This window comes from Dermacentor albipictus, chromosome 7, assembly GCF_038994185.2.
Source record: "Dermacentor albipictus isolate Rhodes 1998 colony chromosome 7, USDA_Dalb.pri_finalv2, whole genome shotgun sequence".
Classification (NCBI taxonomy): domain Eukaryota; kingdom Metazoa; phylum Arthropoda; class Arachnida; order Ixodida; family Ixodidae; genus Dermacentor; species Dermacentor albipictus.
In genome coordinates this window covers 20,033,234-20,059,288 of record NC_091827.1, presented here as the reverse complement: position 1 = coordinate 20,059,288, position 26,055 = coordinate 20,033,234, and the positions used below count along the sequence as shown (strand labels likewise).

Genomic DNA, 26,055 nt, shown 5'->3' with positions numbered 1-26,055 from the left:
GACGCGGCGCCAAGTAACTCTAACGAAGAGCGAACTTACTCCGGAGTATTTGTCCGCTGTGACGTATTGTACAAGTAGCTAGGCTAGGGGCAAAGGGAACAAAGCGCGTCCTTCCCCGTATTGTACCTAGATGAGCGCACGTCAGAAGCAAGGGACCTCAGCGAATAGTCCCCAGATTGCTGCACCAGAACTTCCGGTGTTGCGCAGTCTCGGATTTGGAATCACGCCCCGCGCCGCGCTGGAAAAATCTCGGTGGCAGCGTGCGGGAACTTCTGCTCCGCAGCGACAACCACCAGGTGCAAGCGTCGTCTGCTTAGGTGCCGTTTATAAAGGCTGCTGAAAAGAGAAGTACACAGTTGCCAGCCATGCAGCTTTGCCAAAATTGCTTTAGTGGTATATAGATAAAACTCATTTACAACAAATTTATGAAAAGAGAAATTTCATTGCAGTTGACATTGAATCCCCCCAAATCCAAGCAGTTGCACATAAAGAAAAATTAATACAACTTGGTCAGCTTGGTTTTTTGGTCATGGACCGAGAGTACAATATAGTACAAACAATGAAATCTTATCTGAGTTAACGTTAAATCAGCAAAGTAATAATTATTCATTTGATAAACTATTCGTACTTGGTTGCGGAGCTATTCATATCTAAAACTTCCCTTAAGCGTGTCAAAAGCACTCCTATGTGTTTTGCGTTAACTTTCCCGGGCTTAAATGAACATTTCGAGGTGCATAACCCGGCGCATCAAAAATGATAAGTTGGGCGTTGTAGGGTTAGATAAACGAGTGAAGGCTGTCCTTATGCAGAAAATTTCAGTAGTGCTATAGCAAACTTATCATCCGTGGGCCAACATGTATAATAATAATAATAATAATAATAATAATAATAATAATAATAATAATAATAATAATAATAATAATAATAATAATAATAATAATAATTCTGGTGCCCCTACTAAAAACAGTACATTTATTCCGGCCTGCCAGAGCCATCGACGACTTGAGCGGCAGGTCCTGGCAGGCGGCGAAACAATACCCGGTACAAACTATCTGGTTTGTATCTATCCCGGTACAAACTATCTGGTTAGGTACAAACTATCTGGTTAGTACCCTTTCTATAGCCCTCGCTTACGGGCAGAGTCCACCGCAGTTGCTGGACCAGAACACTTTGGTCAGTTCACTGAGCCTTCGGGTGTTGGGCCCCAGGCCCAGGTAACGGCAGGGTCGCTCCAGATCGCCTTCTCCGGAGACAGACTTCTACCAGCCGAGAGAGAACGCGGAGAAATGAGCAGACAAACACGTACCTATATATACAGCTTTTAGAAGCACGCTGTTCAAGTCTGTCGAACGTGTGCGCTCTGGGAGTTCACCGCCTAACCTGTACACGCTCGTCTATAGGTTCCTTCGATTCGCCTGTAGCTCTGTGAGCCAGTTCACGGAGGGGCAGGAGGAGTTCAGAGATGGTGCAGCTTTACTTCAGTGGTGCAGGCTCAACGTTACACTCGAAGCGAATGCCGATGTTGATGCCCCCGCGAGGCGTGCCTTTTGGTATACATGTCCGCCTAATGTACGCCGTCCGCGTAAGTTTGAGACGTCCCGGATCGCAGGTATATAATATGATCGGTTTCCGACGTGCACACAGCACCCCGCGTTGCATAGACACAGCAGACGACCGTAATAGGGGTTTTCAATACGGCCATCTGTTGCGGATCGTCTGCATGTCTGCACCAAGCGGGCACCGTCGGTAAGGAGGGTGCATAAAAAACAGTGAACCAGCCCTGCATTTTTCCTGTGCCTTTTTTTTAAAACAAACAACGCGGTTGAAAGGGTGTCAATTGCTGTACCAGTTATAGGGTGCAGCCCCTATATAGCGAACTGGTACGGGTGGTGCGGGTGAATCGAACAGACGTACCATACGTATACAATGCCTGCCTCCCAGCCGGTACAGAAATGCACTACCAAGGCTTCACCTCATGATATAGTATAACCAGCGACAGTATCAAGTGATTGACGGGGATACTGCGAGTTCCGTTCAATCGATATTTCGAGCAGCTATGTGTAGTTTTCGGCTCATTTAGCCACACAGACCCGACGATATCCTCTGTGTTGAGAGCAACTAAGTCATCACAGGAATGCGCACAACGGCCTAGATTATCGCCAAACAAAACGACAGACTGTAATGAGCAGTTTATTAGGCGTCTATGGTGAAATGCACCGACGAAACGTATCGTGTCGCCGCCGCATGATCAGATGGTGACCGGAGCAACTTGCAGAGAGTTCGTTACCATGTGCATCTTGAGAAATCGTCACTCGCCATTTTGATGGCTGCAACTTACTTGGTATTAAACCAGGTGATGTATGCAAAGGCATCCCACAAAGCGTTTCCATCTGCTCCAGCACTCTTCCGATCTTGTCTGTACTGTGCATATGGAAACTATAGCTGACCAATGCCGTTATAGCATACAGTACCACATTTTGGGTGGTTGGTTGCAGTTCGAACTGCGGACAGGGGACAAAAGCTTAGCAGCGATGTTCTTGTCCTCCTGTCTGCAGCTATGCTGGCGAGATCGGATAGCTCATGTCACATGTGTATATCTCGCTGGAATGTCTCGCATTGCAAATTGCTTTCAAAACTTCCTCTTTCGGGTACAGCTTAACTTGCGGACCCATACACATGCGGACATTAACGGCCAATGCACAGGTTGAATTACTCTAAATGTTAATACCTACATTTAGTTTACTCTAACACTTTATTTATGAGCACGTTGATTTGCTTTGGAAACGTACATCTTTTACAAAAGCCGTGTCTCGGCGAAGGATCAACTGAATATTTCCATATAAAAAAAGCAATTTCAGCGTCAGCCTATTCACTTTTATTTGCGCTCTTATAGCAGCAATTTCGTGCCCGTAAGATACCGATGCATCGTACAGATGGGCACTTCGATGTGTCCACTTTACCGGGCGAAGTGCGTTATCAGTAATTTCGTCCCCGACTAACCCAAAGTTTATCGAGTATCATTCGCTGGTGTGAGTGTACGCCTCTGACTATATTCGGAGAAAAGGCCTGTACGAGGATAGTCGCAAGAACATTCTCCCCCAGATCTGCTCAAACATTTAGCAAATTACACATCTTAGAGAGAACTGGATGGCGGTGCCTGACGCATGTTCGCTTTTGGAAACCGCCGGAATTGTTTCAAAACACTTTCCAAGCCTAATTTAAAGCCTTTCTGCTCTGCCGTCTGCACGTAGCTGTACAACTAGGGGGACCTCTGGCGAGCTCTGCGCGACTTCGCTCTCTCTCTCTCTAAATGCCTAAACCGGCGTGCAGAGCGAGCATTTGATCGGCGAAGGAAGCTATGAAAGAACGTTGCTTTCATGTAAGCGTAATCATCATCAGCCTATATTTATGCCCACTGCAGGACGAAGGCCTCTCTCCCTGCGATCTCCAAATTTACCCCTGTCTTGCGGCTGGAAATTTCCTAATTTCATCACCCTAGTTTTCTGCCGTCCTCGACTGCGCTTCCCTTACCTTGGCGCCCGTTCTGTTACTCAGTGGTGTACACACCGGTTACCTACCCTACGCATTACATGGCCTGCGTTGTACATGTAAGCTTACATGTGCGCTTACTCGTTCTTATTTGGTCAAGCGGAGAGTGCTAACTACCGTACATGCGGCTTGTAAGTACACCCGTGTACTTACATTTAGGTGCACGTTAAAGATCCCCAGGTGGTCGAAATTTCCGGAGTCCGCCACTACGGCGTGCCTCATGATCAGAAAGCGGTTTTGGCACGTAAAACCCCCTAATCTTTTTTCTCCTACGACACACTTTGTCTCATTTCGTTGGCTAATGATCGAAAGGCCTCACGTGCCCCTGTGGAAACGTGGACTTTCAGACTCAGCTGTGGCCGTCAAGAAAGACTCCCCGAGACCACAAGTAGTCAAAGTTTCATCTTCCAGCGAAGCCAGACCAGCTCTGACCGCTGGCTAGTCGTTGGGCGTTCCGAGCCAGCGTGAACCAGAGCTCGGGACCGCCCCGCACTTTGCGGCCAGTAATTTCGCACCAGTCGACGAGAAGTTCCCCACAGAAAAGACGACAGGAAACCACCGTGTATGTTTTGCTTAACAATGAAGGTAACCCTTTAAAGCAAATCGACCAAAAATTGCTTATATCACAGAGCATTTCCCACGATCTTGAAATCTGCCGGGACAACACTGCATCAAAAGTAAACAGAGAACGACGAAACGAGTAGCAGTTAGGGACATTTTGTTGTTGTTCTTGTTTCTATTTCCTTCGCGGCTGACGAGGACGAGTGTGTGACACGGATTGAGCACTAGCCACTCAGAGAGGAAAGCCAACCGACGAACGAACCAACGGATTGAGAACTTGCGTGCGGGGTTTGTTCATCCAGCTGAACGGGGGTCGCCGTTTAATGCCCTTCCCCCCTCGCACAGCACAAACCTCCAAAAAGCGTCTGGAGCGGACGAGGCTGTTCCAGACGACCGTGCGGCAGCAGCCACGGAGGAGTATACACCCCTTTGTTCCTGGGGATGGCGCGCTGCTTCCCCGCTGTGAGAAGGCCAGTCTCTATATTTGGCATCGTCACCGCGGCCACGTATGCGCGCGCTTGGGCAGTAACAGAGAGAGAGAGAGAGAGCCAAGACATGATTTGTGGCTGACCGTTGGTCAGCTCGTCGCACGCGCAACGGCGGAGGCGGCGGCGACCCCTTTCCCGTCGCGGCTCGGCTTCCGAGCCAATCTCCGGGACCATACATCTGGGACGCCGCTCTAAGTGAACTCGGAGCCAGCCTTTGGCTCAATGGCACCCCCCCCCCCCCCTTCTGCCGCCGCACCCCCGTCGACAGCAGCCATCGCTTGCGGGGATCGCTGCTGGTTCCATTTTAAAGGCGACGCGCGCGTGCGGGCCACCGCTTGCACTGGTTGACCGCTCGCGTGTTTGCGACGGTCAGCACGATTGGAACGGAAGGGGGAAGGGGGGGGGGGGGCGGCTCACGGTTGGGGAGCTAGGCCGTCTGTCGGCCCTCGTCGCGGGCACAGGGGCACGGCGTGACTCAGTCTCAGTGGACCCTCGTTTCTTGCTTGCGGCGACGCACGGCGTCGATGGCCACCGGGATAATCGTGTGACCTCGGCTTTATGACGTCCCCCCCTCCCCTTTTTGCTGGGAAAAAAGGGGTACTCGAAATGTCCTCCTCGGCCGTCCTGATTTTAGTATCTCATGGGATCGCCGATGGGCGGCCGGGAATAAGTGGAGTTCCTCTCGATCTCTACATATATAACGATGAAGTATCCGGAGACGGCCCAACAAGCCCACTCAAGGTCTCGTAACAAGTGTCCCGCGAGCGGCCACGCCGAGGGAGGAGCGCGAATATATGCGAAGGACGCGAAGGAAGGACCGCGTGGCAGAGCACGGAGCCGGAGAACCGACGTCATCGGAGTGACGCTTCACACGGCCTCGCGAAGCGAGACAAATATCGCACTCTTTGTGGGAAGTTGATGTGAGGCTGACGTGTACTACACGCAACGCGAGAACTGTATACGTCAGCTTTCGCAACACACCTGAACGACTTGTATTGGCGGAGCCGGTTTGATCACTATACGCAACGACGACACTATACGAAACTATGCACGGTGCTGTGCTGTGAAACACCGGGAAAGTACAGCTATACACAAGTAGCGAGAATAGGGAGAGCTGGAGAGAGAGAGAGAGAGAGAGAAGGGAAGACGGAAAGGCAGGGAGGTTAACCAGACTGAGTCCAGTTTGCTACCCTACACGTGGGGTGGGGAATGGGGAATACGTTCATGATCTAACAGCAGAACAACCAGACGAAAATGGAAAACTGTGATCGTCTGTTCTTTGTTTTTTCGATTTTGTCTAGTTTTTGCGTTGACAGATCGTGATCATGTACACCTGTACAACGTTACACGTTAAGCGTCAGATTTGAAGAGCGACGTGAAACTTCACACGTCACGACACGAGGAGTGCCATGCACGGGGCGCAAGAACAAACAAGCGCTCTGTTTTCATCCTCCTCTGCTGCCTCCCCCACTCCCTTCTGCAAGCGTGAAATCAGACCGCGTCGCAGGCATCTAACACCTCCTCGAGCACAACGACAGGAAACGACAGGTCACCGACAGGACGCCATTGACGATCTCAGAGATGGCAGCGGCCAAGGGAGTTTTGGAGCAGCTCTGGTAGCCAAAATTTTGGCACATTGCTGTTCCTGGACATTTTGAAATTATTTCTCAAGTTGCGTCGCACTGTATGTTTATCGGTCTCCTCAGCGTGCGATTTCCCTCTGCTTTTTTTTTCGTAAGCCAGTGCATTTTTTTTTCGTATCGTAAGCCAGTGCATTAATTCATAACACAAACATGACCATATGCCACGCCTTTTTTTAATGCGCTTCTTACCGCTTCCTTTCCATTATATTGAACTTGCCAGAATCTAGCATCAACAAGTTCATAGACCTAATAAAGCGTCATGACATTAGCCGGGCAGCAGCGGGCACGGGCGAGCGTCTCAGTGCGCGTTTTCTGCTACTCATCGAACATCGCGCAATCCTGGCGCCGTAGCAGAAATATCCCTCGCGTCTGTGCTTGCTGCATACGCGAGTTGTAGCCGATGGCTGTCTGCCGGTTCTAAGTTTCGCCAGCTAAGCTTCACCCAGCCCCTTGCCCTATGGCTACGTGTGAATAAGGTTGACACCGGGCTCCATTGCGTACGTCCGGCACTGTGGCACCGAGCAGTAGCCTACCATGCCGCACGCCTCCAAAGGTAGCCAATACCTATTATAGTACTTTCAAATGTTGTCAAGCAGACACCCAAGGCGGTATAAAGCCTGACCACTTAATCAGAGCCGCGGCGCAGGCGGGACTTTAAACTTTCGTTTTCAGCTCGCTTCGGCGTTTCCGAAGCAGCCGACGTGGCAGCTGTGTCCACGTGATCCCTCATGTCACGTCACGCCGACGGTGGCGCCAGCTTTCCCAGTGGTGGAGCTCGCCCCCGCAACCGTCTAGCCGCGAAAGTTTCGTAAAGGACATTGCTGCGGCCAGTTTTCAAGCATTCTTCAGCGTCGCGTAAACACGCGCTATGTTGAGCGTTACCACGCAAAAGCACGATAACCTGCTCAGAGGGAAAACTTTCGCGCCTTCAAGCTTGTCGATCTGAAGCGAAATTCAATGCCACGCTCGGCGGCACAAATGGCCAAGAGAGCCAGCCAGGATGCCGCCGTTGGCGCCCTCTACGACGTTCCCAAGCAGCCATTCGCCGGTTACGCTTGGCCAATCAAAGTGCGCCTTGCATCAGCCACGCAGCCGCGCACAAATGCCGCCAATCTCAGAGGACCTACAACAATATATTATTGATGAACCCATAGAGTTAGTAGAACAACTCTAGAGGAAAAGCTGGGCCGGAAAAGTGGGAACCTCTAGGGCGCCGCCCTGTTGCTACTGGTCAATGTGGCCAGCGCAATTACTATTGAAAAAGCTGAGAACAAGTACAGTTCACCTTATGCTTTGTCATCTAAAAACGCATACCTGATGGCTTTATGAAGGCGGTACGTTAATATTAAGTTTACAGAAAGCGATCGCTAAGTCCGTGACTTATGAAAATCACGATGTACGCATTCATGCAATAAAAGATGACGCGAATTTCGGTTTCGAATCTGTTTTTTGGATGCGTAGTAGTTTCGTTTGACATGCGATCGCGCGTCGACATCGGACGCTATGGCACACTCGTGCCTTATGTGCCACCGAAGCCCCGAAGTGGTCTGGCGAATGTATCTCCTTGTTGAGAATATCACGCGAGTAGGCAGCTCTTGTGGTACATCACAATCGTTTGAGAAGCGTCAAAGTAGAGCATTTTTCTGCATCCGGAGCGGTGTTTTTATTTGCAGGTTTCCCTTCAGTAGGAAATTGCTGGACAGGCGGACCAGCGCACCGGAATTGTACTGGCGAAGCCACAAGCAACTCAAAGAATCTGTTTAATTGTTGCACTTTGAACAATCATGCTTCTACAAAGGCCACAGCAGATCAACAGCCTGATGCCGAGTATTTCTGTGCCACGAAGTAATCAAGAGGCGAGTGCCTAATGCGGACGAAATCGAGTGCATCGAGACTTAGAACGACAGAAAGCTGAGCTAGTTGGTAAGGATTCATTATGCAAAACAGAGGTGAGGCGTGCAGACAGGACACAAGAGTAGAGAAGTGGGCGGCGCTCGTGTTGTTTACTAAATACTCTACTCTTGTGTCCTGTCTGCACGCCTCACCTCCCTTTTGCATAACGAGTGCATCAACCCACATATTAATAGCGTAGGCATTTTGTTAACTGTGCAATATTTTCAACACTTCCTTGCATGCCATTTCATGTGGAATATCTTTTCTGGTCACAAATTTGTGCAGCGAATCTATTTGCATGATCGACTCCGGGCCTGTTGGACCGTTCACTTGCACTTGATGCTGAGTCTTTTACATGTATCCATAAACTGCAGATGTGCACATCTGGGGGTGCGATCTTGTACGCGTTCCAAAATAGAACGTAGGCGGTCCGTTCCACCGAGCCGCACATGGTTGGTCAGTTTGAAAGGTGAAGAACGCCAGGACGTCAATTGCGAAGTGATATCTGCTGTCAATCGTTCCGTGTTGTCTGCTACCGGACAAACGCAACGGAACGGACTGCCAATTTCGCGACGGAAAGAACGGACCGCCTCCGTTCGAGTTCGGAACGCGTACAAGATCGCACCCCAGATCCCTGCGAGCATTTTCAAAATTCAATTATTATAGACAACAGGCACATATGCAATACTGACATAATCTCAAATACCACTAAGCAGCTGGGACACATTTTTGTTGACCATACTCGCAGGTAAAATAAGTACATCATGTGGACAGCTCCAGCTCATTTTCCTTAAGTCAGTGTATACAAGGGTTATGCAAAAATAATTTTTTTCTTGCGAACCGATTATTTTGCTGTATAAGCAAGAGAACCCACCACGTTAGTGTAATGTATCTTGTGCATCACACTAATATGTGCTTTCATTTACCAAGTGAGATGAGTTACTTTTATGGCTCATTCAGTCATATCACACTGCAAGCTGCATTCATCAATCTTCGATTGGATTTTGCAAATGTTTAATGAAACATGTTTCCCTTTTATGAAGATATGCAATGGCAAGCCCTTCCATGTGTTCCAAAAGTAAAATTTAAGCTCTAAATTAAATAAGATATTTCTAGTCAGAAACAAGCAAAAATGGTGACTGCAGAGTATCAGAAGCCCAAGGTACAGAAATGATGAGAAGTGTCGAATGATTTTAAGGAAAGAGTCGTATTTGAAAATGCAAGACTCTTTAGTGGAGGTCAAGCAAGTCAATATAGGTAGAATACTCTGCAAAATTATGCGAGTGAGGGGATTTCGAACAATGGGTCAGGAAATGCATTGTTTTTCTGCAAAACAAAAGCTGATTGCCATTGCATAAGTCACTTTAGCATCATGATAAATTCAGAAATAAACCAAAAAACAAGACACCCAAAAATAAAAAAACCATTTAATGATATTCCAGCAGAACTTTTTGTTGGGCTAGTTGGTGCATATTACTGAAGTACTATAGCGCCATACAGACGACACAAGAAGAGGCACGAACATAAGCGCTCGTCCGTGTGTCGTCTGTTTGGCACTATAGTACTTCAGCCATTTAATGATGCTCTCTCCACACTGGGATAAATAAAAACAAACACATCACATCTAATGTGGACATATCAGATGCCTTGTGAAACACTAAAGGAACAATTCAGTTTCAAGCTATGGCACTTGCCGCATAGATGTGGGGTGGCCTTGCACCAATAGTGATAGTTACCACTGCATTTACAAATTGAAAGCATTCGTGCAGACAAGGATGATTCTTTATATTTTTGGCTACCACTTCAAATGCATCCACCAAGTGTTACAATGCTGCATGCAGCCATACTAAGGATCTCGCAACAACACCTGCAGGTAAAAAGCAGAAGCAGTCAAAGTGCTGGTGTGTTCAGGACACTATGTTTGAAAACTTTTAGGCAAGAAGAGTGCAAGAAGCAGACATAACTGCATTTAATTCCATAATTCCCCATTTAAATGGCCTTTTCTTTTTGCTTAGACAATGCCTACACCTAGCCACAGCAGCTCCCTCATACAGACTCCACAAACCAAGAGGCCGTGGAGGCAAATGCAGGTAAGAGACAATAAGCAATAGCACTGGTATCGACATTCATCTAATTTCTTTTTATTTCATTTAGGCAGCCAGCACACCTCGAACAGCCACCTTGACTGCGGGTGTGTCACCCTAGTCGCCAAGGAAACATTTGAGGGAAAGTGACAGGCAATGTGAACAGCCACTTCTCCATGTAAACAATACTCTTTCTCTCGGATGACTCCTACGCCTCACCACGCCAGCACACTTGTGCACAAAGATGCCGCAGAGGCACGTGCAGGTCAGAGGCAAGAAGCAGTGGCACTGGTGTCGACATTTACCCAATTTCTTTTTCTTGCACTGAGGCAGCCAGCACACCTCGAACAGCCACCTTGACTGCGGCTGTGTCAGTAGATTCCTGTTGTACATATGCTCATAATAAACTTCAGTAAACCTGAACTTCATAATAAACTTGAAGGCAAATGGGACATTGATGCATTGTATTTTTGAACATTTATTGTACACATACAATACATGTTATACTTTGCAGTGCTACAGAGCGTATTTTGAAGCTTCCCCCTATATTTTGCACCTTTAATTACGTATGTGTTGTGTGGCCCTCAATGCAGTTCATGTTGTAGCAGCTGCTTTGTCTGTGTATCGCACATTGGCTTAAGCTCGTGATATCCACATACTTCTCTCACATATACAAAATAAAGTTCTATGTAGTCCTCAGTGTTACAACAAAAAATGAAAGTAAACAATCCGATCGTGGAATTATGTTTATTACAGTGATTCCTACGACAGTTACTGAGAAGTTGACAACTTGAACTGGTCAATCGGTCCATAGCCGCCTCTATTTTTCAAAAATAAAGGAGGCTATGATCCGTCATGGCAAGGAATTGTATGTATACATAAAAAAGGGGGTATGTGTGTGTTCGTAGTGGGGGTATAGGATTAGGGCGGTACGAAAAAATGTACCAACACCGTCCTCTAGACCCATTCCGTTAAGGTACCGTAACAAAGCGTATTATGCATAAAGTTCATACAACCAACTCTGATATTACTACAGACGCCAGGCGACGCGACCTACATTTGTCATGATGCATTCGCGACTGCACCGGATGCCCTCCACATTATTCTCGTTAATCGTGCTCACTGCGCCGAGGCAAAAGAAAGACAATGGGCGCAGGTGCCTTTAAAGTATCTCGACCTTGCGAGGCACGGCTGCGCGTGCCTGGGGAGCTGTCCGTGCGAACACTCCCTGGCACACACCTGCCTCGGCGGCCCCAACCTACGTACCGTTCTGCTTCGAGCTTTGATCCCCCCACTGTCCCTCGGGTGCCCTGGAGTTCCTGCGCCGCCTGCTCTACTATCATCTCAGGTGCTCTCCTGAGACTTCCGTTTGTCGGTTACATGTGCCCTACAGCTGGATCATTACTTATAATAATAAAAAACCCGATCTATCGTCACGACGATAGATCGCGAAAGCGGCTTTTGCAACATACCGCGCCCGTGCGAAGATAATTACGGAACGCCAACGAGGAATCTGACCACAGCTTCGAGCTCGTAACGTCGTCGAGTGACACTCCTGCAACAGGCATGACCGCTGAAAACCGCATACCGCCAGAAACTTGAACAGGATCATCCCTCGGTTGCATAACTGCCAGCTGTACGGCCAACATGGACCACACCCACACCATCCCGCAACATAGAATAAAGAACCGACTTATAAAGCCCAAACACACGGCTGCACGCACACATCACAACATCACAAGCGAGACGCCATGCTGCTACGCTGCTACTGTTGCCGGATTAAAACTGACTGCTATCACCAAGTCTAGCAAGCGTCTCAGGAGCTGGCAACCTCGGCGCGTAGCAACATGGCGGCGCTCTTGAGGTTCCCGATTTTAATGCATGGGCCCTATGGGTAGCTTGTCCTCTAGAGTCAGTATAGTAACTCTATGGATGAACCTGCCCGGGGCGTCAATGTTATCGCAAGACGTCCTTTTCTTCCCGCGGCGCGGTCGATATATCCTGCACTTAAGCTGCAGTAGTGACTCCGCAGGCTTAAGTGCGAAAGGAATGAAACTTATGCACGGGGAGGTGAAGGCGCAGACAGCAATTACTGTGGCAAAAACACGGTCTTCCCTTATCTTTCTTAATGTAGAATATAATCTCAGAATTAAATTGTGGATTTCATGCAGTGTGGCAACTGGGGGACGCGAAGCTCAGTGTGCTGCTTCCGTGACAATCGCAATACTGAGGCGACGTTGGGCGATCGCGGAGCTACAGAATTGCAAATACCATCCGCATGTGTTGAAACTTCTTCCTGGCGCTCCCGCTGTCGTCACGATCATCATCACCATTTTGTCGTTCCATGAAACCGCCATGTTTTTTCATCGATTGCTCTTACCGTGTGCTCCCCCTCGTGGGTCTCCATATCTCCTTGTATACCGACCGTCGAAGAGCCCACGCAGAGATACGCCCCGGGTAGAGCAAAGTCATCTCAACCCACTACCCCACTTGTAGTGGGTTGAGATGACTTTGCTACCCCACTTGTAGTTAACGTCCGGCCACCGCCAAACGTTAACTACAAGAGAGGTCAAGCTCATAATTATTATGGCGCACCGAGAAGTTTTGTCAGAGCAAAGGCGTCGTATGTGGAACGCTATCGACGCAACACACAGTGAGGCCACAGACTGCTTCAACCGCAAGTGTCGAAACTCAGAAGCCATGCTTCAGGAGAGACTTCGTTTTCTGGACGAAAGAGTCGAACTTTACCTCCTCCTTCCGATGAAATTCAAGAGAGAGAGTATACCCTCTACGTTCGTAAATTGCAATATGTGCCATAAGGTAGTTAGTTGAAACTTAATTACTGAATTTTTGTTATAAATCGGTTATGCATTTCAATTTTTGTGCAAGTAATGTCCGCCTCTTCGCGAGTAGACCAGCTCATGGACTAGAATCGTGCTACCTGCCGCAGGCAAATTAAAAAAGAAAATTTGAAAGTGATCGCTGAAACACCCTGTATTATGGTTCACTTATGCAACAGAAAGAATTAAGTTCTGGCGTCCAACGTGCCAGAACCACTACCTAATTATGAGCCTAGCCGTAGTGGGGGACTCCACATTAATTTAGACCACCTGAGGTTCTTTATCGTGTGCCCGTTTTCATTAGCACTAATTCCACTCCGCAATTATGCAAGATTAGATAGTTTTAGCGCGTCCGGTGTTGAGATAAATCCAGGCGGACTGGGCGTTTTGCCTGATGAGTGGAGGCGCAAGCGCCAGCGGCCAGCACGGTGCAGCCACCTTGTGGCGCATAACGCCAGGCACGCTAAATCTTTCTATTAACTAACCCAACAGTTAGTTCTTGCGCAGATAAAGGGCGTGAAATCCGTTGATGCATATAGGCCTAGCTACTGCGCGCGACCAACGGAGTAACGGGGCCACCAACCCTTTTCACGCCAGCCCGTCTATGCTCTACAGAGGTGTGCACGTCGTGCGTGAATGTATATACATGCGGTCACAAACAAATCGGCTCGACATTCGATCCGATACGATGCATATAGTTCCGGAACGGCCGCTCCCGATCGAATGTAACCTTATATAGTTTCATTAAGCGGCCGTGGTTCTGGTGACCAGAGTGTTCTGGCAACGCCTCGTTGATAGCACAAGGCCGAAACACTTCGATACGCGTTACGTCAGGCTACCTTGCCCGACTGCCATAGAATCCAATGAAGTACGTTCCCTAGCAATCAGGGGGGATTTTGACGTCATCGCTTTCTTCGCGACGAGCTTGTCAACGTAAATTTCGGTCAGACTATAGCGTGACGTCATAAAGCCCAGTGCACAGGCCTGCTATCTACAGGAGGCGTTGGTTGTGGCCCTGACGAACCGTGCATGTACAGTCGCGGACAGAATAAAATGGACCACGGTATCTCCGAAAACGTTCAATTCCCGAGCAGCCTGTAGCAGTAACCAGTAAAACTGCCCACGACAACGTTGTTCGCATATTCTAGTCGAGGTCCAAAATGCAAATACCAGATTGTGTTGTGAGGTTGCGGAGATACTCCGCTTTTTCTTAGATTTCACGGTCCATAATATTCTGTCCGCGACTGTACGTCCCAGGTGTTTCGGTCGCCGCGCGACATCCTCCAAACAGTGTGAGGGCAGTGGGACGGCGGCGGTATATACGTCCTCTCCTCGGCGCAAAGCCGGGCTCTAATCTCGGCCATCGATCAGAGCTCCGGGAACGGAAGGGGTCCGGTCCATTCAGCAACCGCGCGCCGTCGGCGCGACGCGGCCACGCGACGGCCACGCGCTCGAGCTTTGACCGCTTGTGACCAGGCCGTCGCCGCCGCCGCTCTTTCGTGGGTCTACGCCTGAGAAGAAAGGGCAAAGAAATGGAAGAAACGATAGCGCTGCAGGGCTGAGAGCCTGTAAGCCTTATATACAGATCAGCGCAAGCGCACGTGAAAAGGAAAAAAAAAATACATGGCTTAGCTTGGTTAAGCCAAGAATGCGTTGCATATTGCGCGAGTTGGGGCCCAGCTTTTCCTCCGGCTGTCGTGACATCACGTCACGTGGTTGCGCTAAAGGTCAATGGTGGCTGCCCGGCCGCGCCCAAGGGCTGAACTGAGTGATTGCAATATGCAACGCATAAAAAACGAATCGCTCGACGGTCCACGAGCTTGTGCCTTTGTTTCTGCCGCGTGAGTCATCTTGGCTGGTTTTTGTCGCGTATGTGCACACGGCGCATTGTGTCGCCAGAGCCGTGTGGCCCGCTTTAAAAGTTCTATAGCGGCGACAGCAAATCAAGGCCTCCGAACTCTCAGTTCTTGTCTCGTGCAGCAATCGCATTCGGTGACTCGGGCTTCTCTGACCACAGAGTTTCCTACAATATACTATTGAGGAAATTCCTGCGCGATTGTTGAGCGCCCACGGGAATGATGGGAAATACATGGATCTGTCTGATTTTCGTGCTTGTGGATTCAGACGTTCTTGCGTCTTTGCTTCTTTGTGTCTCTCCTGCACAAGGAAACAACGGGAAGAGGTAAACCCTGTGAAATTTGTAACTTGATACTTCCTGTTCCTTGGTCTCCTTCTCTGCTTGCGTGTGTGCAGTACTCCTGTTATTGTGTTTTTCCTTTCTTTACAGTTTTGCTGTTTCGATCACAGCATTACTAAAATAAAGTGATAAAAGTGTTTTTTTTTATTTTTTAAGAATACGCAGCTGGTTAGTTATCAGTGAGGCACGCTGCCTTTGTGCAGAAGCCAGGTTCTAATTAATATATTTCACGCGTGAATGTGCTGTTTACATTATACCTAGGCTGGGTTCCCTTATACACAGCTTGGAAAGACACTCAGAATAGCCCATCGAAGGCGGGGCTTACTATAGAACTATACAACATATATGCATGCACATGCACCGTAAAGCGTAAATTTGACTGCGCGGAGTTGGATCGTTGTGTGTGTATATATATATATATATATATATATATATATATATATATATATATATATATATATATATATATATATATATATATATAAAGAGAGAGAGTACAGAGAAAGGCAGGGAGGTTAACCAGAGGAAGGGTTCACGGGGATAACAAGAGCAGAGTGGAAGGGGGAGATAGAGAGAAAGAGAGACGAGCACGAACAAAGTGCGTACACTATAGAGCTGTAGGGGGCGGCATTCTTAAAGTCTATCGTGAAGCCCCGTAGACCGCAGGTACTTTAATAACGCGAGTAAGGCCTTCAACGCGGATGTTCTTTCAGAACACTGACCTAAAGCTTTCAGTTCTGATAGTGGACGATTGTCCAACTGGTCCAGTACTCTGCACATCACTTGTCTCTGGGCACTATATCGCGGGCAGACACAGATATGTGAGAGGGTCTCTTTGCTGTTGCATGTGTCGCACGTGGGGCTATTGGCCATTCCGATAAAGAAAGCGTATGAGTTCGTAAAGGCAACGCCTAGCCACAGACGGTAAAGCATGCATGTGTTCACGTCGTGGTAACTCAGGCGTGAGGTGCATCCGTATGTCCGGAGACAACGAACATAAACGACACACGGTGAAAACGTTCGAGTCCCACAGGCGCAAACTACAATCACGGGACATCAATGGCAGCCCAGCCGCAGCGTCTGTTCGCGAAAGCGGAATGAAGACTCGTTGACCACTTTCATGCGCAGATCGGGCGGCTTCGTCGGCGTGGTCGTTCCCACTGATGTTGCAATGTCCTGGAAACCATTGAAAGGTTATGTTGTGTCCCTTGTCATGGCTGTGATGATATATGTGTCGAATTTCTGAGGCAAGTTGTTCATTGGGGACGCGTGGCGCATTGGGCTTTGTGTGCAGTGAAGGGCGGGAGTCACTAAAGACAGTCCATTGTTGCGGTGGTTCCTGCTTAATGAAATCAAGTGTAGCACGGAGTGCCGCGAGTTCTGCACCCGTCGATGTGGTCACACATGAAGTCTTCAATTTGATTTCTTTAGATTTTTCGGGGATGAAGACTGCAGCAGCAGAGTTGTTGAGTTTCACCGAACCATCTGTGTAGACATGTTGCCGGAATCTGTGCCCGTTGTGAATGTGTTCCAAAGTTGCTTGTTTCAAAGATTGCAAAGGCTTCCAGGCTTTGTTTCTGATGCCTGGAATTGTAAACTGCGCTTGCGGCCGGTCGTTGTATAAGTTGGAATGCTACTGGTTTAGAGAGAAGCTTGTGTATGCATCTGCCATGTGGAGCGCGCACTGATCTATACCTCACCCGGCCTTCTAGAAGCATTAAATAATTATTTCATACACAGAGCTTGTCCTTTAGAAAACGAATGTGACGCCATAGCTCAGAACAAAATATTTTGCCCATTCTGCTGGAGCGACCTTTTGAAGGTAAACATGAAGCCGTACATAATCTGTACTTCTTCGGGGCACGTATACCATATATCATGCAGCATGCCAGGAAAGCACACGTGACTAGCTGTTCGGGACATATATGGTAATGAGCGATACAACGTGAGGGCAAGGTTGGTCATTTAGATAAAGGTTAGCACACACAAAAGAGCCCGCGGTATACAGACAACAGAGCTGACAACTGCGTTAGTTGGTAACGATTCGTTAACAATGTAATGAATTATTCCCAATTCTGACCAATTTCATAAACAGTTAGGAACCGCGCGCGCAGCTATATATTTATCCATTCCACTTATCAAGGCCTCGTCAGAATCCGGTTTATCGAGTCCCTCTCCCTTTGTCGTCGCATTGCCACGGCTGTCTTTGTTCCGCAAGTTATTTTTACAGTTCTCTCTGTCATCCACCTAACGTCTTACACCTGATATGCACATCTTGTCGCACTGCATGAACTTCAACATTCACGCCCACATGCTCGTACAATTACATTCACCTGGTGGTTTCATTTCGCGAGCAGCATCATAATCGAATATTCTTTACCAGCGAGTCACTGCAACCACCTGTCCATGCATCAAGCTTCCTGAAGATCCTGACTGATAAGCTATCGGTGTGCTGGTACAGAGAACGAAGACGTATAGAGCTTTGATTCTGACAGGAACCACCTGTATACACACGAACCATTTGTGTAGCAAATCGTCCGCGTACACGCACGCTATATTAGCAAATACTTTGATAATTATGCGTACAGGCCCCAACTCGTGCACTCAGGTGCGTGCAGAAGTGCCATTTGCACGTATGAAACCGTAACGAGAGCTATTTTCTTCTTTGTTTTTACATCCAACATCCCCTTTCTGCCGCGCAGGGTAGCCAACCGGGCGTCCGTCTAATAAACCTTCCTGCATTTCTTTGTTTCTCTCTCTCCCTCTTCACGCACACGTCGCTTGAGAGTAGTTTGTTTATATATGAAACGAGAGACATTTCAAGTTTCAATGTTCTACGCCTATATGCCTAACTTTTAAAAAGAAATTTTGTCGTCCTTTCCAATAGCAGTAAGACAATTGTTATGCGGCATTGACTCCCTCCGACCTGACCACAGGCTTACACCCTTCCGCGGCAGCTGCATGTTGCACGAAGCGACGCATATTCGGCTTTTGCGCGCGCCGAAAAGGCGATTCCCGTTGCACAGCCCGTGAAGTAGGCTTAGCGCGCGCTCCGCAGCGCCCCCTACGTAGCGTTCCACCCTTTCCCGCTCCGGTGCGGTGAGGCGCAAACACCGCGCGCGCCCGGAACACTGAACCCATTGTGGTTGCGCAGCTATTAGCGCCTCGCACGGCTCCGCGGGCTCCCGCCAGCGAGCGCGGTGGCCGCCGATGAGGCCATAACTCTTCCGAGAAGCGCCCCGCGCTTGCCCGGCCACGTCTCTCTTCACGCCGCCTTCCCGAAAGATTGCGTGCAGCTCGGCGAAGCGTCCCACGCGACAGGTACGCAAACGGCGCGGAAAGCCGACGATGAGGCTTCGTGTGGAATATATCACGCACTGCTGGTGTAACCAACGATTCAGTGTGTCGTATACTGCAGCATAACGGGTTATTATCAATACAGAAATAGTACATCGGTGCTTGTATAGAGCGCATGTCTCGAAGAACCCACCGCCCCCCCCTCTCTCTCTCTCTCTCTCTCTCTCTCTCTCTGTGGTGCATGGTTACAAATGGCCGACAAATAATGCGCGGCCATAACGTGCGCCCCACGATGCAAAGCAAACCAGGAATAATTTTGCTATGCAGCCGCGTGGGATACACCGTTTTGAGTGCACGGACCATCTGGGATTTTCGAATTTGCCCGGTCTCCCCGCCAGGACTCCTAGTTTATGTCCCTTGACGGCTGAAGTTCCGCGTATGCGGACCCCAACTGTAAGTAGTTCCATCGATTTCACTCCTTCCGCAGACATCGTTAGAAAACATTTGATATGATTTGTTCGCATGGTGCTCAGCGCGGTGGGTACGTAGTTTTACGATACTCTCGCTATACTGTTGTAACTCATAAACAGGAACAGATTTGAAACCCACTATAAGCAAGCAAAAAATACAGGCGGCTCGGTATATGCGGAAAAGCTGTTCCGCAGGGGCAGCAGGGCTATACAGCTCGTGTATAGGTATATTCGTACGCGACTGGAAAGGCGCGTATACACCCGAACAAGGAATGTGCCCACCACCGCAACTTACGGCACGCTTCTCCTTCGCGTCCCCGACCTTGCGAGGTATACCCTTTCGTCTCCCCCGAATCCTACGACGACAGCTGCAGCCTTTAGACCTGCTGCACAGAACAGCGCTAACGCTTTGTCGTTTAGGCGGGCCCTGTACCCGCCGGTTCCGTTGGCGCATTCGGTTCACCAACCAGTGGCGGTGCCAGTGGTCGCTTATTGGGTCACCGCGGCTGCACCCTTTCAGCGATCGGCTGATTCAGACGCATCAGCGCCAACGAAGGGGGAAAAAAAAAGAAGGGCGTCCCCGGGGGGAAAACTCGCGAGTCCGTCCTCTCGCGTCCGCGCCCGCAGAATCGGCAAAGCCTGATGGATGACGCCACGGCTGTCACTGAAAGGCAGCTTGTTCGCATCGGCCGCGCATGAACACGGCCATGCAGGGCGTTCATGCTCGCTTGGGCGACGTGTATAGGCTGTCTATACGCTTGCCGAAATCTGGTGTGCGAGGCAACAATGTGCGTGTCCGCACGTGGACAGTGGTGTGCCATGACGCTCATGCTGAGTGTATGCATGTACAGGCAGATGAGGAAAAGCCTTATAGGAGGGAGCATGACATTAGGTAGATAATATATATAGCCTCGGCATTTTGTTTGGACGGTATTAAGGCATGTAAATCAAATTAAATTACGGAGTTTTACGTGCCAAAACCACTTTCCGATTATGAGGCACGCCGTAGGGGGGGGGGGGGGGGGGGGGACTCCGGAAATTTCGATCACCTGCGATTCTTTAACGCGCACCCAAATCTAAGTACCACGGGTGTTTTCGCATTTCGCCCACATCGAAATGCGGCGCCGCCGTGGCCGGGATTCGATCCCGCGACCTCGTGCTCAGCAGCCTAACGCCATATAGCCACTGATCAAGCACCGCGGGTAAAGGCATGTAAATCACACACGTGCGCGCGCACACACACACACACACACACACACACACACACACACACACACACACACACACACACACACACACACATTATATATATATATATATATATATATATATATATATATATATATATATATATATATATATATATATATATATTCTACATGCATCACAGGACACCTTCACAGCGAGCCGTGCAATATACATGTGCAGCAGATCACTCATGCACCAGCCACCATTGTTGCTTGATAGCATACCAAAGATGCTATAACGCATGATTCATTTTTTTTTTCTTTTTAATATTTGCACATATTAGGTGTCCGCGTCATTAGTCTGTCCATTGTCACGCCCAGAAACTTGTGACTTGACACCTACCGAATGAGAGAGTGCGCACCTCTAACGTGTGGCGCTGGAATCACCTACGCTTACTGAAAGCAATGACGCCGCACTTCTCTGGTGACATCGTTGGACCTCATGCGAATAGAAATATTTCAGTATTGGCGGCGAGGAGTTACGGAGTCGCCATCTATCGGAAGCGCCTCGCTGGCGTAGTATGAGGGATCACGTGGCGCGCTCCTCATAGGTTTTGCTGTCAGCGCTCACTGAAAACACCACGCGCGAGCTCTCCCGGACATTTCTGTAAATACTTTCGAAACGAGAGAAGTTTCTTACTGTCTAAATAATAATCTTGGGCAAACTGAAAGCACACAATCGTTTACAAACGCTATCTCTTTACCGAATACGTACAGTGAACGCCACTGCGCGCGGTCGCCGCGATTCTTGCGTGAAAGGTAGGTAAACGCTGTGAGCAAACTATGTGAAATATGTTCTTATAGTGTTTGTATAACTAAATGGAGTGTAATAGAACGAAGCCTCAATGCAGCGATCGCGCAGATTCGCAGCGACCGACTGCGCGTCTGCATGCTTGTCCGCGCACTGTTTCGCCTTCACCGCGGGCGCGTTTTCGCACCGGGCCATGAGCTTTAGGCCGCAGAATATGAGCATTTGACAGTATGCAAGCAACCATTGTAGCGTGGGCGCTATCAGAGCTGTTCAAAAATAATTTCATTGTAGAGACTTCGACGCCTACGGGGACTGTGATGTGCCGTCGCGACGATTCAATCTTTTTTTCTTCTAAATTCTTTGACCTTTCAATACTATTTCTCGAGTTGCGTCGCACTGTATGTTTATCGGTGTTCTCAGCGTGCAATTTCCCGCTGCTCTTTTTTTGTAATCCAGTGCATTAATTCATAACACAAACATGACCACATATGTCATGCTTTTTTTAAATGTGTTCCTTACCGCTGCCTTTCCACTCCACTGAGCTTGCCAGTATCTATAGCATCGACAAGTTCATAGACCAAACCGTCATGACATTAGTCGGGCAGCGGACTCGGGCGAGCGTCTCAGTGCGCGTTTTCAGAACAACGCAGACCAGCGCCGTAGCAGAAATCTTCCTCGCGTCTGTGCTTGCTGCGTACCCGAGTTGTAGCCGATGACTGTTTGCCGGTTTTATGTTTCGCGAGCCAAGCTTCACGCAGCTTTTTCTCCTGCGGCTACGTGTGAATAAGGCTGACACCAGCCTCCGTTACGTGCGTCCGGCACTGCGGGACCGAGCAGTAGCCTACCATGTTGCGCGCCTTCAAATGCAGCCACTACCTTGTAGTGCTTTCAAGCGTTGTAAAGGAGACACTCGAAGCGGGAAAATTTCGCTACTAAATGTGGACCGCAGCGTACGAGGGAATTTAAACTCGTTTTCAGCTCGCTTCGGCGCGCCCGAAGCAGCCGACGCGGCCGCTATGTCCACGTGATCCCTCCTATAGGACGTCACGCCGACGGTGGCGCCAGCTTTTCCAGTGGTGGAGCTCGAGGCCAATAGTTGATAGCCTTCTGCAATCTTGCACGTAGGGCACGTCGGTTGCGACCACAAATCCACATACAACTGCCTTCTGCGTATAAAGAAATTTCAACTGATGTGGGAATTCACTTCGCCAGTCCGACGATAGACATGTCAAATCAAGTCGGACTTATAAAGGACCGCCCTGGGGAACTCCTCGATGCAATGTTTGCGGAGCTGTGCCGCCTTCTTTTGTGGACATGCATAGACTGACCGATCACTGACGTATACCCTGAGCGGTACGTACGATCAAATCCAACAGACTTCAGCGCATCTAAGAAAGCCTTCTGAGTGGCGTTGTCGAACGCTCCCTTGGCGTAAAGGAATTCGGCGATAGTAATCTTGCGTATAGTTTTGTTGGGTTTTACGCAGTTAGGTTGTCTAGCGTTGTCTATATGGTGCCGCGGCCCTTCTTGAATCCTGACTTTTGGGGAGGGTAGACATTCGTGTTCGTCAGCACCCAGTCCGGGCGCGTCAATGCCATCCATACGCAACTGGGAAAAGCTATCGAACGACAGGAAGTTTATGTCTGTCGGGTACTCGCCAGGCTTGAGGACAGGGATAGCACGAGCTCGTTTCCAGCACGGTTCAAGGCGGCCACTCTCGATGGCTATCCAAGTGTGCGAATAGCTAGCATTCCTTAGAGGTGAAGACGAATTTAATTTACACTACAAATGGGGGGTATTCGTTGTTCTGTGTACAATTTACAATCTTTGAACACTTTATTGCAACCCTATCTTGTCATATGTGCGTTATCGGTGACGATATGTCCTAAATGTCGTGATGAGTATCATGAAGACCGGCACCATACCCATTAGCACATATCGAGCTACCTCATGCAAGTTGGCGTCAAAGGGGTTCGTCGAAGGGCAGCACATACCCAGGGGCTCATACCCTGCAACCCAAGTTGGTCTTAGTTGGATAGCTAGATAACCGCAAAGATAACCGGCCGGACAATGAATGTCATTCGCACGAAAAAAAAAGAAAAGCCAGCCTCCTCTGACGCCGACTTTCCTTTCCTTCAGTGGCCTGCCTGTGCATTAATTCTTAGGCATTATATTGTTGCCGCACTTTAGAGGGCATTTCTTGGTTCGTGGTAGCTCTTAGCGACGCACTCGTTCCGATTTACTCTCGCCACCCAATCTTCGCTGTATACTCTCCCCCATGCTCACCACGCGCTCGGCGGCTTGAGGTTACCGCCTGATTATCACGTGATGAGGGCCTACTTTTTTAAATGAGAATTTACATTATACGTTTAATGACTAGAACTTGGTTTAATTGTTTTTCTTGAACTAGTTGGTAGTGGATCGTGGTGGACGTTTGAATGAGTGGCAGTGGTTCCCCGCGACACTCTGCAGGGAAGGCTCCCCCAAGGCCATCGGGGACCACTGGTCTGTAGACAATCGTTCACTATCAGAACAAAGATGTTCTACGCCACTGCTCCCACAGGAACTCTGCGCAGAAACCTATGTTAGCGTTGCTGAAGTTCCGGAGGTCTACGGGCCTTTACATCACATATGTATCATCAATATCATACATCAATGTATCATACACCAATGACACCTGCTATCGCAGAGTATAGAGAACGCGGTTTACATCGTACTCCTCTCTCGTGCCTCTCTCCCTTACACACTCTCTCTCTTTTCATCCCCGTAACCACTTTCCATTGCGTATAGGGTATACCCAACCGGAACCACCACTGGTTAACCTCATTACCGCTCTGTACATTCTCTCTCTCTCTGTGTGTGTGTAGTAGCCTGCGTAGATGGCTGTTGTATATACGTCTCCTTTCCGAATTGAAATTTTAGTTGCGAGTCAGTAGCATATATGTATACTTCGTGATCTTACACTGTCTTTCGTCTCTTCGCGAATGCCGAGCAAATCACCCCGTTATATGCGCTTTGCATGCTGCCTATGTCCTCCACGAATTTGTCTGCTTCAAACGGAGAACAGCCACGCGCATGAATCGTTCAGGTGGTCGCTCATTACAAAAGCCAGCTAGAGATGCTGCGATGACTTAGACACATGGCGATGTGTGCACGACTGAGACCAGGCTGCTCGCAGTGGCGCACATGGGAGCCACTTATACTGCACTTCTGCCATCCTATTTTTGGATAACCTGAGGGATATTGACACTTTCTTTTGTTTCTTTCTTTCTTACTACAATTCTTTTTTTTTTTGTCTTGCGTTCTGGCACCTAAAGCGGTAATATAACGCGCGAGCATATTTCCGCTCCGCTAAATTCTAACGAAGAAATCCGTCCAGCAATAGGATTCGCGTTCTTTCATGCATGTGCATGTGTTTCTGTGTTCGTGCGTGCGAGTGTGCACACGTGTGTGCGGCTGTGTATGCGCGAGCGAACGCCATTCTCACATGCAGTCGCGACCGGATCACGACACGCAGGAGCGCTGTCCATTCTTTCTTCGAAATAACGAAACTGCGCGCCGTCCCACTCCAGCATTGCCATTGAGTCGAGCGACGGTGACATAATCCTCGCCACCCCACCTCGCGCGCGTATGTAGTATGTCGGCCTGCGGCCGATACACACGGTATATAAATAGGGAGCGCCGCGTTTTTCCTGTTCGCTGCGCACTTTGTCGTCTGCTATAGCAGACGATACGCGATATGTGCTTTGCGACGCGTTCCTCCATTGCGCCGGCCATGGTTCAAATTTTTTTTCCGTGCACTTTTTCTCGCTTATTATATCGCCCTTGCTTTCCGCCACTCTGTTAAATCGTCGGGAGGGCGGGATGATGTCAGTGTCAAGGTTGCCTGACACTCTCTCTAGCAGCAACCGTGTAAGTACGCCGGGAGAACTCAGGGGCTCACGGCGATGAAAAGACGTCACACGCCCGGGTCTTACCGCGCACATACGCAAGAAAAAGCAGAGAGAGAGAGAGAGAGAGAGAGTTCGGAATATAAACTGCCGTGTTGCCGGGGTGCGATGACCGTCTTTGCATAATTTCGCCAGCGACGCCGGAGAAAAGGATCGCTGTCAAAGTTCAAAAGAGCAGTGCACAACGAGAGGCGAAAAATGCTTTGTCCCCTCGGTTTTGATTTGGACATAATGTAACACGCGTGTCCGCGGAGTCTATCGCTCTGTATATACGATAGGAGCCCACGGAAATGGGTCTGTGCTCGAGTGATGCCTGCAGTGTCGGCTCGGACGCGTGTTCGTAGGGGGGAGCCAACAGCCGAATCGTGGTACGTATATAATCGAATATGCGCGCAAAAACAAGAAGACAAAGAAAAAAACGTCTTTTTGACCCCGAACTTTCTCTGTCGTTGGCGGATAAAAGCGAAAAATGGACACGTTCCATTTGGAAGCATATGTATATATTCGTGCCCGAGGCGACGGGTCGTTGACAGCTGTCAAAATACCGTCGCCGCGCGCGCGCTTTGGTCCTGTCACGCAGAAGTAAAAAAAAAAGAAAAAAAGTGCCCGCTCGCGCTTTCACCACTTATGTATGCACACCGCGCGCGGCTTCCCTTTTCCGCTTCGATTTCGCCGTTGTCCGCATTGCCAGGTTTGGACGAGCGTCGTATATATACTTGTCGAACCAAAAAGCAAACATATTTACACTCGTCGTGGCCGCATGGCTTGTATATAGTCGTCACAATAAGAGCTGCGAAGCATTTCTTCCTCGCCATACAACGATGAGCAATGTATACGTCTTTCCGTAAATGTCGAACATCAGTAAGTTTGATACCGCGCACTTGCGACTGGAGCCATGTGAGCATTCCCTATAGATAATGCGGTGCAGTGTTTTAGTCGCAGACCCGAAAGTTGGCAAAACAGCACAGCATCTAGACGTGACGTCACGTGACTGTCGCGATGTCTATAGACGCAGACACACTAGAAGTCGCAGGCCCGAACGTCGGCAAAGAAGCACAGTATCTACATACGTGACGTCACGTGAC

General features: G+C 49.0%; 1 protein-coding gene and 1 long non-coding RNA gene across 6 annotated transcripts in view; one reads left to right on the top strand and one right to left on the bottom strand.

Moving 5' to 3' along the window:
• The window catches only part of LOC135896343 (uncharacterized protein C6orf132-like), a 141,063-nt gene that overhangs the window by 57,406 nt on the left and 57,602 nt on the right, over positions 1 to 26,055 (bottom strand). The window lies entirely within an intron of this gene.
• LOC139047344 (uncharacterized) lies at positions 10,039 to 10,670 on the top strand. Its single transcript, XR_011507107.1, has 2 exons — positions 10,039 to 10,224; positions 10,289 to 10,670. It is a non-coding gene; the product is annotated as an uncharacterized lncRNA (long non-coding RNA).